This window comes from Chiloscyllium plagiosum, chromosome 4 (assembly GCF_004010195.1).
Source record: "Chiloscyllium plagiosum isolate BGI_BamShark_2017 chromosome 4, ASM401019v2, whole genome shotgun sequence".
In the NCBI taxonomy this organism is placed as follows: Eukaryota; Metazoa; Chordata; class Chondrichthyes; order Orectolobiformes; family Hemiscylliidae; genus Chiloscyllium; species Chiloscyllium plagiosum.
This window is the reverse complement of record NC_057713.1, coordinates 64252438-64267816: the sequence shown is the minus strand read 5'-3', so window position 1 is coordinate 64267816 and position 15379 is coordinate 64252438.

The window sequence follows — 15379 nt, the reverse complement described above, 5'->3', positions numbered from 1 at the left end:
CCTCATCTCATCCCTAAATGCCCGACAACTTACTCTGAGTCTATATATCTTAGTTGTAGGCAAACTTGCCCAGGGAAGTATCCTTGCACCAGTCGAAAATTTAGATGGCAGTTCACATTTGAAAGGTTGACTGATATCATGAGATTTCCTCGCCCCTTGGATATATAAACAGATGCACTGGAGAGGAGCTAACTAGTGGCAGTTTCCTTGTGCCAGGTCCCATATTGTAACATTAATACATACTTACTGTTAAGTGTAGCTTGAGGTTTCAACTAGAAATTATCGTGTAACTCAGGTATAATGTAACTAGCTCTCGCATACAGTGCTATAAAGTCTCTCTCCTGCCAAAGAGATGGATATGCATCCTCATTTGGTATCAATAGTTTAGACTATTATCTAAAGGAAGGATTGGCGACATTGAAGATACCAAGGTAATTTAATTAGTACCACTGGCTACAATTGCCACATGTCTATTGATGGTGGTGTAATTGGATTAGTAATCTAGAAGCAGGAAACTCGACATTTCCAGCGAAAGTCTTTCATCAGGGCTTTTGCCTGAAACGTCAATTTTCCTACTCCTCGGATGCTGCCTGACCTGTGGTGGTCAGCTCTCTCTCATAATATGATAACAGTAGTTGGCTTTTGAAGAAATCTTCAGTTTTATGCAAGACACATTCATTCCTCGAGAAAGAAAGAAAAAAAAAATTTACTGAAATTTATCTTTTAAATATTCAGCAGCTGGCAGACCTATTGTTTCAACTCATTCCTGCCCCACTGACCTTATTTCCCCCTATCCTGACTCTCTCATTGACTTGTTCCATCCCTGAAGCTTCCCTTCCTTTCTTTGAACTCTCTGCTTCAATTTCTGGAGAAAGCTTGTCTACCAATAAGATTACAAGCAGGCTGACTCCCAAAGTCAGGCTGACTATATCTCTTCACACACTGCTTCCTGCAAGGATACTACCCAGTTTCTCTCTCTGCCTCCCTTTTTGTTCTGATGATGCCAATCTCTACTACATTGCCTCTAACAAGGCCTCCTTTTTCTTTAACCAAGGATTCCCCTTCACTGGAATAACCAAGGCCCTCATTCGCTTGTGACACACTTCCCACACTTCTGCTCTCAGCCCCTCCTCTCCCTTCCAGAAGAACAATAGCATTTCCTTTATTCTCACTTTCCATCACAGCAGCCTCCATATGCACTGATCATCCTCCACCATTTCCTGCATTTGTAGCAGATTGCAATCACCAAATCTAGTTTAACTCTTCACTCCCTTGTCAGCATCTTTCTCTCCATAACACTCTGATCCACTGTTCTGTCACTGCTAACTCAATCACCATGGCACCTTCCCATGAAATCACACAGTGCATAGCACTTGACCTTTTACTTCTGCCTTTCTCAATGTCAATGGACATATACAGTTTCCAGATGAAGCAGCAACTTACGTGCACTTCTGTGAAACTAGCCTACTACATTCACTACTCACGAACGGTGGCTCAGAGGTTAGCACTGCTGCCTAACAGTACCAGGGATCCAGGTTCAATTCCAGCCTCAGGCGACTGTCTGTGAGGAGTTTGCATATTCTCCCTGTGGCTGCATTGGTTTCCTCCCACAGTCCAACAATAGAGGAATGGGTCTGGGTGAGATACTCTTCGGAGGGTTGGTGTGGACTGGTTGGGCCAAATGGCCTGTCTCCACACTGCAGGGATTCCATGAATGAATTCTTTACATTGGTGAAAGTAAATGTAAACCAGGGGGAATCACTTTCTGGAATATCTCCACTCTGACTGTAAGACTGACCAACCTTCAGTTACTTGCCGTTTCAATACACCCTCTTTCTCTCATGCTAACATTTTCACCCGAGGCCTGCTGAAGTGATCCTGTGAAACCCAATGCACTATGAAGAAACAGTACCTTAATTTCAATGTCAGCTACTAATAATCCCCATTAGCAGCTATTCATTCTCCCAGGCTGACCTTTCCCCATTCCTTTGTCCAACAGTTTTTCTCTTGCTTTGGGCTCTATCTCCAGTTATTATTTACTCTCTCCTCTCCCCACCTCCCCCCTAGCCTTAGGCAGCACCATGACTCAGTGTTTAGCACTGCTGCTTCACAGTGCCAGGTTCAACTCCCACTGGATCTGAAGCATTAACACTGATTTCTCTCCAAAGATGCTGCCAGATGTGCTGAGTTATTCCAGTGATTTGTTTTTGTTTTTGATTTTCAGCATCTGCAGTTATTGACTCATAGAGCCATAGAGACTTATTGCACGGAAACAGACCCTTCGGTCCAACTCGTCCATGCCGACCAGATATCCTAACCTAATCTAGTCCCATTTGCCAGCACTTGACCGATGTCTCTCTAAACCCTTCCTATTCATATACTCATCCAGATCACTTTTAGTATGGGAAATACAGTTTTGTGGGCAGCACGGTGGCACAGTGGTTAGCACTGCTGCTTCACAGCGCCAGAGATCTGGGTTCAATTCCCTCCTCAGGTGACTGACTGCGTGGAGTTTGCACATTCTCCCCGTGTCTGCATGGGTTTCTTCCGGGTGCTCCGGTTTCCTCCCACAGTCCAAAAATGTGCAGGTTAGGTGAATGGGCCACTCTAAATTGCCCGCAAAGTTAGGTGAAGGGGTAAAATGTAGGGGAACGGATCTGAGTGGGTTCCGTTTCGGCGGGTCGGTGTGGACTTGTTGGGCTGAAGAGCCTGTTTCCACACTGTAAGTAATCTAATCTAAAGTTTCCCCCTCTCACCCTAAACCTATGCTGTGGGGGTAAAAACAATGGCTGCAGATGCTGGAAACCAGATTCTGGATTAGTGGTGCTGGAAGAGCACAGCAGTTCAGGCAGCATCCATGGAGCAGTGAAATCGACGTTTCAGGCAAAAGCCCTTCAGGAATAAAGCTATGCTGTCTATTTACTCTCTTCATGCCCTTCAAGATTTTATAAACCTCAATAAGGTCACCCCCTCAGGCTCCAACACTCCAGGGAAAGCAGCTCCAGCTTATTCAGCCTCTCCCTATAGCTCAAATCCTCCAACCCTGGCAACAGCCTTGTAAATCTTTTCTGAACCCTTTCAAAATGGCTCAGTGGGGCGACACAGTGGCTAGCACTGTTGCCTCACAGCGTCAGGGACCTGGGTTCAATTCCAGCCTCGGGCGACTGTCTGCGCATTCTCCCCGTGTCTGCGTGGGTTTTCTCTGGGTTCTCCAGTTTCCTCCCACAGTCCAAAGATGGGCAAATTAGGTGGATTGACCATGCCGAATTGCCGATAGTGTTCAGGGATGTGTGGGTTAGGTGCATTAGTCAGGGGAAAATATAGAGCAGTCAGGTAGGAGAATGTGTCTGGGGTGGGATTCTCGTCGGAGGGTCAATGTGGAGTTGTTGGGCCAAATGGCCTGTTTCCACACTGTGGGGATTCTATGATCCTGTGAAAAATTTCACAACGTCCTTCTGGTAGGAGGGAGACCAGAACTGTACACAATATTCCAAAAGTAGCATAACCAATATCCTGTACATGACCTCCCAACTCCTATTTCTTTCCGTTTTTAGGACTTTATTTTTCCCTTAGATATCTGAGTTCAGCAACTATTGACCATAAACGCTGTGTCCATTTTGATGACACTCCCTTCCTTCCCTTTGCCTTGTCTGCCTGGATTTGTTCTTAGCTAAATTGACCTACTTTCTACTATTCATAACTACTATTAACACCTATTTCATATCAATCTACTGTCTGTACGACCATTTACATTCCCTTTGTCTTTTTCTCTGGGCACCCTCACTACCTGATCCCCTCAGTTCTTCTTTCCCTTTGGTAACAGCATTATATATATATTTTAAAAATCCAGCCCCTTTCAGTTCTGAAGATGTCATATTGGACCTGAAACGCTAATGCTGGTTTCATCTCTTCATAGATGCTGACAGACCTGCTGATTTTCTCTGGCATTCACAGTACTTCACTTTCACTTGGCATTCTACCATCTATAAACAGGTCAACACAAACTCTGCTGCATATGTCTTAACAGATACCAAATCAGATTCACTCTTTACTCTTATGCTCACTGATTTGCATTGCTATTGTTAAGGTAGCTTCAGTTCGAATATTCTTGTCCTTGTTTTCAAATCCGTATCTATGCAATTTCCTCCAGGCACAGAACCCTCAGAACTTGGCGGTTTTGCAATTCTGCCACATTGAATATGCCCAATTTTATTTGCTCTGCCTTGGGCAGCTGTGGTTTCAGTTTCCCTTGTCTACATTCTTGAACGCCCTCCCTAATCTCTTCACGTTGTTATTTCACCTTCCTCCTTTTAGAAATTCCTTACAACCTATCTTTGCCAAAACATTTTTTTGCCATCTGCCCTAAAACCCCATATGTATTTCAATGTTATATTTTGTTAGCAGATTGATAAATTTTATATCCTAAAGGCAGTAATAAAGATCAGTTGTGGGTCAGTGTGGCTCCCATACATGCACTAAAATTGACAGCTGAAATATTTAACAAAATAGTATGTGTGACAGGCAGGCATTTTTGACATGCTGCCATTTGTTTTTCTTCTCAAATTCACACCAAATCAGGTAATAATTTACTGGTAAATGTGTACTACAGACTTTAGAAGACTGCAGCTCATCACCACCTTTTCAAAGACAACTAAGATTTGGAATAAATCCAGCCAGGAACACCCACATTCCATGAATAAATAAAAATAAAATATGGTTAAGGCTAACTGATGATCAAATTGAGAAAGTTAGACTATTGATAAAACAATTTTGTTAAATGGCAGTCTTACCTCAATTTGACTTTCCTTACTTTTTAATTTCTGAAGTCACATGACACCAAATTATAGTCCAACAGATTTATTTGAATCACAAGCTTTTGGAACACTGCTCCTTGGAAGTGAAGTTCATCTGATGAAGGAGCAGCACTTCAAAAGCTTGTGACTTCAAATAAACCTGTTGGACTACAACCTGGTATCATGTGACTTCTAACTTTGCCCACCCCAGTCCAACACCAGCACCTCCACATCATTTTTAATTTCCAGTTAGCACTCTTTAGTTCTGATCTGATAATAAAGCTTTAAATACTAGGGGTATTACTATCTACAGTACAATGTACTTTTGCCATTTCATATTAATTTGAGAGTTTGCTGGAGGAGGAATCTATGGAACAAAGGTAGTTATTTGATAAAGTGCTGTTTAATATTTAAAATAATAGAATAGTTTAGTTCTGTTGAAAGAGTTTAGAGGTTGCTTTTTGTTCTGGCTTGACTATTAAGTATATAAACAATTAACAGATTAGCATTTATAATGGTGAGAAGAGGAAGGGTTTCAACTATAAACCTATGCACTTAACTGAAAATTATTCCTATTATTACACACTCAGCATGATAAGCTTTCAGTATAATTAGCAGCAAACCATTTGCTTTTTCAGAAGCCATACTCTCAAAGGGGACATGTCCACTTTAAAGCTCGTACAGTATATAAGGTAGCAGCAGAAAATATTAACTATTTACAGGCTAAAATTAAATTTAGCAGAAAAATGACTGAAAATGTCATGAATTAACCTGAATCAATGTAAATTATCAGGTTTATTCCAAATTCAAATTCCCATCTTTGCCAATCCATCTTGCATAACAAATACCTCACAAATTAGCAAAGATATGTTCCTAGTTGGAGGAAGCTCTGCTACAAAAATACTGAAGTAAATGTTTAAAGAATAGGATAACTTTAACACTTAAACTTGAAGATTGTTTGTTTTTACTCCAGCTTGTTGAAGACTTATGTTCACTTTCCACATGATAAAGCATTTCACCTTCAGTTATCATATCTGTGTCAATGTTTCTCCAGGGAAAAATAAAGTTAAATGATTCATTTACTCAGACTTTTTAATTGTAAACATTCCAATATCTTAATGAAAATCAAACATTCAAAGGCAATCAATCACTCAAACAAAGCTTCTGCTTTGAATCTTTTACTTGGAATGCCAGAAGAATTGTATTAAAACTATTCAATGTTACAGATCTTTTGTGTTTCTTCCCCAATTACTTAATGAAATTACACTGATCTTTGGGCAACACTTTACCTTCAACACAGAGCTTCTTGTACAATAAAGTGTGGAACTTCATAAAAACCTACCTTTTTTTTAAGAATAGCTACTTAGCATATTCAAAAGAACCTACCTCATTGTGACATTGGAGTTATAATCTGGAGGGTTTAGTAGCATGTCCTTTCATATCATGGGGCCCTTGAGGTTGTGGTTTATTAAAATAATTTAGACTTGAATGTCGGAGGATTAATCAGTAAATTTACAGATGATTTTAAAATTGGAGCATTGGTAAGTAGTGAGGAGATGGCCTTAGATTACAAGAGGATATAGACGGCTGGTCAGATCGGCTGATCAGTGGCAAATGGAATGCAATCTGGACAAATGTGAGGTAATGCACTTGAGCAGGACAAGCAAGACAAGGAAATACATGATGAACAATATTGTGGCCAATGGCCTAAGCAACTCAACCCAGCGTAAAATTGACTAAACAATTTCTGCAATCCTGATAGAATGCAAAAATGCCAAGGCTACCATAGGTCAAATGCCAGTGGGGATCAGCTAAGATAGCTCTTGCATATTGATCAGAGGTGCTGGACCTTAACACACCATGGGCATCAGCCATAGCACATCATATCCAAGGTCATTGGCATCTGATGCCACGAGCCTCTAACAATCCTCATGGCATATCATTGATGCACCTAAATACGTCTGACCAGACCCAGACTGAAATGTTTGCAGCTCCTCGATTAATGATACAGAATTTCCTTGACTAATGGTGGTAACGCCAAAGGACTGACTGCTGAACACCCCTCAGACCACACTGTGAAAAGCATAAAAGATAGAGCAAGATTAACTTGATGTTGCAATGGGCCTTGTCCAATTCTGCCACACATCTCACCAAACTTACGTTGCTCAAACATCTATAAAATATCAGCCCTATTGAATATTTTCAGATGATGGAGATAAAAAACTTGACAAAATATTGCTCTAGTGCAGTCAAAATCATTTCCAAGCACTCTTTAGATCTGCAGTGTGAGAGAATGTATTCATAACACTCAACAAAGTCATTTGTTGGATCCAAACTGTTCTGATTTAAATGGGCAGAATCTTTGGGTCCACCAAAGGTAAGAATGAAAACACATTGGGCCTGCCTGACCCACAGGACCATCTGTCCAAAAACATGTGTAATTAATTGAGCATACTGAAAGCCTTGTTAACACTAATTAAAAAGAGGGCCAAGCAAGATTTTCCAGGTGACAAGCCAAAAACCAACAGCTCAGACAGACTTGGAGGGTCTCCCTGCTGTTTGGAGGTTGGAACAGGCAGAGGCCAACTTCACAACCAGCACTACTCCTGCTTCCATCCCAAAACACACACCACCAAATCCCAATGCAGGGTTCTTTGTTTCTCTTACCTATTTGACATTTTTGAAATAGGTTGGGGGAGAGATAGGGGTTTTGACGTGATGTAAACACTTCATTGCTTTTATCATTATTTGCCTTTGTTATTATTTACACTAAGTGCTGTTCACCTAAGATTCTCATACTTGCAACTTTAACTTTAAATACATTGATTTCTGATGAAGAACATTTTGGTTTTAAAGTACGTATCCATCTGTGGCTTCATCCCCTATTTCTGTAAATCGCTCAAACTCACAAATCTCTAAGGTATCAGCATTCACCATCTCATGGCATCTCCTGCTTTAATTTGGTGGCTGTACTTTCTACTGCCTCGGCTCTGGAACCTCATCCCTAAACCTCTCAATCTCCATATGTTTCTTTCTTCCTTTAAGACGTGCCTTCAAAAATATTCCTGCCCAAACTTTGAAAAATCTGGCTGTTATAGTTTTACATGACTCTATGCGTTATAAACTTCCTATGAACCAACTTGGGAAATTTAATTATGTTAAGATTGCTAGATTAATGCAAGGTTATTGCAAACCATTGTTGTGATACAATGGCAAGTGTTTTGTCAAACTTAGAACATTTGCTTTAATAGACAGGAGAACAAAGAATTACTACAACAGACAATATACAGTGTGATAGCTTCACCTACAGCACGTCAGGCAGAACAGTAAACCGAACAAACAGCTGACGCCGTAAATGAGAAACAAAATCAAAACTTTCTGGAAAAGCTCAACAGGTCAGGCAGCAATGGGACCTTAATCAGGTGGGCCAATGGGCCAAAGAACGGCAGATAAAGTTTAATTTAGATAAATGTGAGGTGCTACAATTTGGAAAGGCCAGTCAGGCCAAAACTAGAGGGCATAGGTTTAAGGTGAGAGGGGAAATATTTAAAAAGGACCTAACGGGCAACTTTTTCACGCAGAGGGTGGTGTAAGTATGGAATGAGCTGCCACAGAAAGTGGTGGAAGCTGATATAATTACAATACTTAAAAGGTGTCTGGATAGATACATGAATAAGAAGGGGTTAGAGGAATATGGTAAAACCAAGGACTGCATATGCTGGAAACCAGAGTCTAGATTAGAGTTGTGCTGCAAAAGCACAGCAGGTCAGGCAGCTTTTGCCCGAAACATCGATTTCTCTGCTCCTCGGATGCTGCCTGACCTGCTGTGCTTTTCCAGCACCACTCTAGTCTTAGAGGGATGTGGGCCAAATGCTGGCAAATGAGATTTGAGTAATTTAGGTTGTCTTGTTGGCATGGATGAGTTGAGGTGAGGTTCTCACCATGAGCTGTGGGAGCCATATTTGCATTAACATCCTTATGATGACATCGTCTCATTTCACTGATCTGGAGTTTCCAATTCTCCCAACCACTGCATAGAAACTAGACAGCAACAATTCTTAATAATCAAAGTAAGAGGGGTAACTTGACAATTCCAGTTCACCACTTGCTCCTCCAGAACACCATCAGTCACAATCTCAGGGAACTCTTTATGGGCAGTGACCACACAAACCATAACTCCACCCCATTCCCAAACAGCAGTAACATCAATAAACTGGGGTGCCAATTAGCCTCTCTCCAACATGTCCAGGACAAATAAAATGAACCATTCAAGGCAGTTGTATATGACGTGGTGCATGTGTAGGATTTAAAGGTGGCATCAGCACCAGGAATCCTGAGAGGTTCTAGCAATGGTGGGCATTTCTACCTACAGTAAGTGACAGAATATGATGGTCAGGATCCACAAGGGCAAGGTGCATTGGTAGTGAGGCAAATTTGGGGGAGATAGTCTGTAAAAACTCACTTGGGCTTGTGGATTGAAACATTTAGCCATTTATTGGTTAAAATTTAGCCCAAAGTCACCATCATTAAATTTATTAACCGAATTTAAATCCCATAAGCATCAATGACGGAGGAGACTGGGATTTGAGCCCATGTCCCCAGGATACTGGCCTGGGCCTCTGCCATCTCTAACTAATTCTCAGAAATCTATTATAGACCTGCAGGTAGCACTGAGGATTTAATCTCTATTATTTATGTTTCAGTAGAAGCTGTTGTTTATCTATTTATAACGAATGTAATTTGATTGAGTCCTGACCCTGAGTTTCTCCTACTAACACTGGCAGCAGTAGAGAACAAAAGTACACATTTGTCTTCTCTGGTGCTGTTGTTGTAGTGAAAGTCAAGTGACTTGCAATTTCTGACTACCATTTACTGAGACACCAAATGTCATTTAATTTTATTTCACACTTTCAGAGAGTTCGAATATAAATGGACTCAGGAGACATTCTCAAGGTTACCTTAAATCTACTCCAAGACAGGACAAAGTGGCACAGAAAAATCTGTGAGGTGCAAGTCACTTATATTTCAAAATATTGGAGAAATGGGCAGGGAAGAGCAAAGTGAACACAGATGGAAAAAAAGCTTTACCCAGCCAAAACAGAATATCAGGGGCACAAGTGGGGAGACAGTTAATCTCAACAGATGCCCAGGAATGGGAGGAAGACAGACCTAGCTTTGGAACAGGAATAAGTTAATAGTGGCAGTCTCCACTGGTAATACTAAGTAGTTGGGGCTGAAATCAAAGCTATAATTCAAACAGACATGAAGATAGGACATTTAGCCAGATGATACAATTAGTGTATTCATGTTTACTGATATAATTAATTCAATATGTTCCAACATTCATAATTATAGGTAAGTAAAATGAATCACCAAGCTTACAGTAGCTCTTAAAATCATTCTTACATTAATCTTTATTATTAAATAATTAATTTATCCAGTCATAAATTCATGTTAATTTGAATATATTGCTCATAGAAGGTCCCAATATCTTCTCTATTCAAAATAAAATGCAAGTCATTTACTTTAAAATCAGGTAGTCAAATTGAAAAGTGAATTAAATAAGTGTGTTGACAGTTATAATTCATCACCTCTAATCCATTAAATAAGTTTAATTTAGAAAAGCATTTTGGTGCATACTTGGTTGTGGACTAGAAAATGAATGTTTTTGTAGCTAATCATATTGTTTTACTGAATGGCCTGCCACATGCCACAGCAAATGTTGCCACTGTTCATATTTTTTAAAAATCAAAAATGCCTAATTTTTGACTCTGGAACATATAATAGCATGTGAATTTAATGTCAAGGCAGTAAAGAATGTGAAACAAATTGTTCATGAAATGAGAAGCTCAATGCTAAGGTGAGCTGATGAAGCCAAATGACTTTTTCTGGTTCCTGCGTTCTTGTTAGATTTGCTTCAGTGAGCAGATAAACACAAGAATACATCTCCACTCTGTGCAGTCATATTAACTACATTACTCTATATCAGAATCATTGATAAAATAGAGTGACAAGGGAATTCATTCAGTGTAAGATGACAAGGGATTGGGTGTGCATCATTAATTGTATTAGCACTATTGACAAATGCAAATAGAAACTACACAAAGCTTACATGCTAAATGTTTCATATTTGTAATACAAATGTTTCATGTTTTTGTAATTTTTAAAATCAGGACTTTTATAAGTATACAGAGTACATTCACACCCCCACAAATCTATTTGGTGTGTTTTTCAACTCTCTTTATAATTTCTAACTACTGTATTGAAAGAGAGATCAGGATAAAATCAACATATAGCAATTACACTGCTAAAACAATTAGCTATCAATAACCTCACATACAGACTAAATTTGCCATTATAAATATGACAAATAATGAAGTATATTTTTTACACTGTGGTCTTATTACTGATTGTAGAATTGAAAAACAATATTGTTGAATTTCCTATTTCAATATCAGCAGCTTTTTCTGATATTCCTAACATGAAACTAAAGACAATCTGTTTCTCTCTTGGCCACCACTATATTATCTTACAATAATTAAGATGGCTTTGATATTTACAACTACAATGTGCCATGTAAATTGAAATGTAGAATCAAGCTACTCTACGCATATTACTTATAGAGGAATTGTACACATAGGCCTCACAGACAAATAAGTTTCAATTTATTTGTGAAATTATCAGATTTGAGCTAGGATAGTAGATTAAATCCCTATGTTTTGGGAGCTGAAATCACCTTGGTTCCCTGTACTTGGTTAACAGCTCAGGAGCAGGAGAATAGACTTTTCAGGCATAAGCCCTTCTTCAGGAATGAGGAGGGTGTACCAAGCAAGCTAAGATAAAATGTAGCGAGGAGGGACTTGGAGGAGGGGCATTTGGACTGCGATAAGTGGAAGGAGGTTAAGGTGAGGGTGATAGGCCGGAGAGGGGGTGGGGGCGGAGAGGCCGGGAAGAAGATTGCAGGTCAAGAAGGCGGAGCTGAGTCCAAGGGTTGGGACTGAGATAAGGTGGGGGGAGGGGAAATGAGGAAGCTGGAGAAATCTGCATTCATCCCTTGTGGTTGGAGGGTTCCTAGGCGGATGATGAGGCGCTCTTCCTCTAGGCGTCATTCCGCAAGTAGGCAGCCTGTCTCCCCAATGAAGAGGAGTTTCAGAGAACACCTCTGGGACACCTGCACCAAACAACCCAACCGCCCTGTGGCTCAACACTTTAACTCCCCCTCCCATTCCGCCAAGGACATGCAGGTCCTTGGCCTCCTCCATCGCCAGACCATGGCAACATGACGCCTGGAGGAAGAGCGCCTCATCTTCTGCCTAGGAACCCCCCAACCACAAGAGATGAATGCAGATTTCTCCAGCTTCCTCATTTCCCCTCCCCCCACCTTATCTCAGTCCCAACCCTTGGACTCAGCACCGCCTTCTTGACCTGCAATTTTCTTCCCGTCCTCTCCGCCCCCACCCCCTCCTTGGATGCTGCCTGACCTGCTGCGCTTTTCCAGCAACACATTTTTCAGCTCTGATCTCCAGCATCTGCAGTCCTCACTTTCTCCTAACATCTCAGGAGCCCAACATCCTTTCCTGAAATGTCAGATGAGGAAGAAGACAACTCAAATGTAACATTTCTATTATCTGATATCATGGAAACATAAACTATTGGTCACTTCATAAGATTTATCAGAAGTGTTATAATCTCCACAGAGACCATTAACATTTAAAGACAAATTTGCACACCCTGTGATCACTTGGAAGAACTACACCACAAGGTTTAATGCTTTTAAACAAAAGAAACTTAACTTCCATTTAAAAGTAATCAAAACTAACACTACTAGCTCTGCACTATAATTTCCCTGCACTTAACAGTATAATTCTAGTTCCCCTTTTAAATTCTACCCAAGGTTTCCTTAGATATTATATGAGCTTGAGGGTTATTCATTCTTTTCAGAATGATGCCAAGAGTGCCCCATCTCTTCTGAATTCTCATTGATTTCTTCTCCCCATTCAGCGAATTTGCAAGGTTTGAGATTTCAAGAGTTGTTTTGGTTAAATGGGCCTCCAAAATTTCATTAAAATGTCATGACTGCAGACTTTTCAGTTCAAGATTAGCTCTCACTCTATTCATGTTCAGTGAATCAAAATATCAGGAACACCCCTAAGCTTCTGAAGGCCTCTATGCATCTTGGCCCTGCTTTCGAATAAGCATAGACATTGATCTCCAAGTCTGCTCCCAAGTCTTTTGTATAACTCTTGGTCCCATTGGTGGTTTGCAGCTCCTGGAAGACATTCTCTCTCTCTGTGTCTGCGTCAAAGCTCTAATCAGTCTGCCTATTTCTGTGAATAAGAGTACACAACTAAATTAAAACAAAACGAACTATTCTAATCCCCAGAGCCCATTTTCTTGGCAACAATGGCATAGAATGGGATGCTCCAAACAAAAACTAATCAACTTTCACATTCAAAAAAATTCTATTGATTCTGTGATGCACATGTATAAATTAAATCTATAATGGAATTAAAGGCTGTCTTTCCATATTTGCTGGTTCCATCAAGAAACCCTTTCATTTATAAAGGTACTTTTATTTGATCTGCAAGCTACATGACTAATTTAAATCCTTATATTAACAACTTTAGTAACCAAGGTCTTATTAAATAAGCAAAAGTTTACATTCCAAACTAGAATTATCATAGGTTTGTTTATCAGTTTTTCAATAAAATGTCTTCAGCATTCACAGTTTGCTACCTGCAACTTCACTTCAGAAGCAACATATATAAACTATGATGTTCTTAACAGTAGCAGAATAACATCCAATGTTTTCACGGGATGGAGAACATTTTTTGGAATAATATCGGTAACAATCATTTGAAACCATCCATTAAACTGAAATACTGAAAAACTACTTGGATTAGGGAACGCAAAAAATATTTCTGCATATTAGAAATATTGGGTAATAAGTTAAGGCAAATGTGCTCATAATTTTTATGCTAAATAAATAATATGGCTAATGTCAAATCACCTATAGGACATTGAGAGACATTTAGTGAGATTTGATATTGGCTGATTACAATTGTAGTTGAGAGTGTGGTGTTGGAAAAGCACAGCAGGTCAGACAGCATCTGAGGAGCGGGAGAATCGACATCAGGATAGAATGATGAAGGACTTTTGCCCAAAACATTGATTTTCCTGCTCCTCGGATGCTGCCTGACCTGCTGTGCTTTTCCAGCACCACACTCTCGACTCTAATCTCCAGCATCTGCAGTCTCACTTTCGCCTGATTCCAATTGTATACATTTGAAAGTTTTCCTGTTCAATTAGAGCCATAGAGTCATAGAGATGTACAGCATGGAAACAGACCCTTCAGTCTAACCCGTCCATGCCGACCAGATATCCTAACCTAATCTAGTCCCACCTGCCAGGACCCGGCCTATATCCCTCCAAAAATCATTGTGAAATGAAGATTTTTCTTCAGAAAGTGCAAGAAAACATCTTATAGAAAGAAGCACAAAGAATTTCTGGCATCTAATAGATAATGGAGGTTTTACATTTTGAAGAGTAATGAGTGGGGGTGAGTCTTTGTTGGCACATGTAAATCCTGTTTTCAAATTCACTGGCAATAAATTGAAGTTACTGTTATCTCAAAATGACCAAACTCACTTCAGTTGAATCCATAATCTTACCAACCTCGCCTCAGTGACTATCTACGGAAGGAGCGTCGCTCCGAAAGCTAGTGTGCTTCCAATTAAACCTGTTGGACTATAACCTGGTGTTGTGTGATTTTTAACTATCTACAGGTAGTTCTTCTATAATGCAATGTTTATGTTATTGTGAAACCCTGCATTTTAGAAAAATTGTGCTTTAGAAACAGCGCATAAATAGTTCATGATGTAATCGTGTTACAGCCACATGTTTTAAAAGTTCACGCTGTAGAAACAGTGTCCCCAATTTGTCAATTGACAAATTCATGTTACAGCAAATTCACGTTAACGAAACATGCGTTATACTAGAATAACCTGTATCTTGCCATTATGGTGGCCCTCACATCCAATTCTATCCCCATCTTACTGTATGTTGTTCCCAGATTACTCGATATCCTTGATTTGATTGGCATCCCTTGCACCCGTACCATTATCAAAAGTCCTTTCTGCACCATTGGCCAAATAACATCAGTCCAACTATCATAAAACAAAGAACAGTGAGTGCTTATGATCTGAAACAAAAACAGGAATTGCAGGAGAAACACAGCAGATCTGACAGTATCAGTGGAGAAGAAGCTGAGTTAATGTTTCAAGTTCAGTGAAGAAGGATGACTGGATTTGAAACATTACTGTACTTTCTCCTGACAGATGATGTCAGCCCTGCTGAATTTCTCCAACAATTTCTGTTACCATCAGACCAATCCCTGACAGTACCAATTCTGCTTGCCCTCTTGCTGCTGCTCTATTCATTCACTTGGGACACTTTGTTACTTCATCAATTTTCTAAATCCTGAAAAGTCAAAAGACACAGGGACCACGGAAATACCTTTTGTACTGAGGAACAAAGATGAACAAAGATGGCTATCACCAAAAAATGTGATCTGAGCAAGTGAGTGG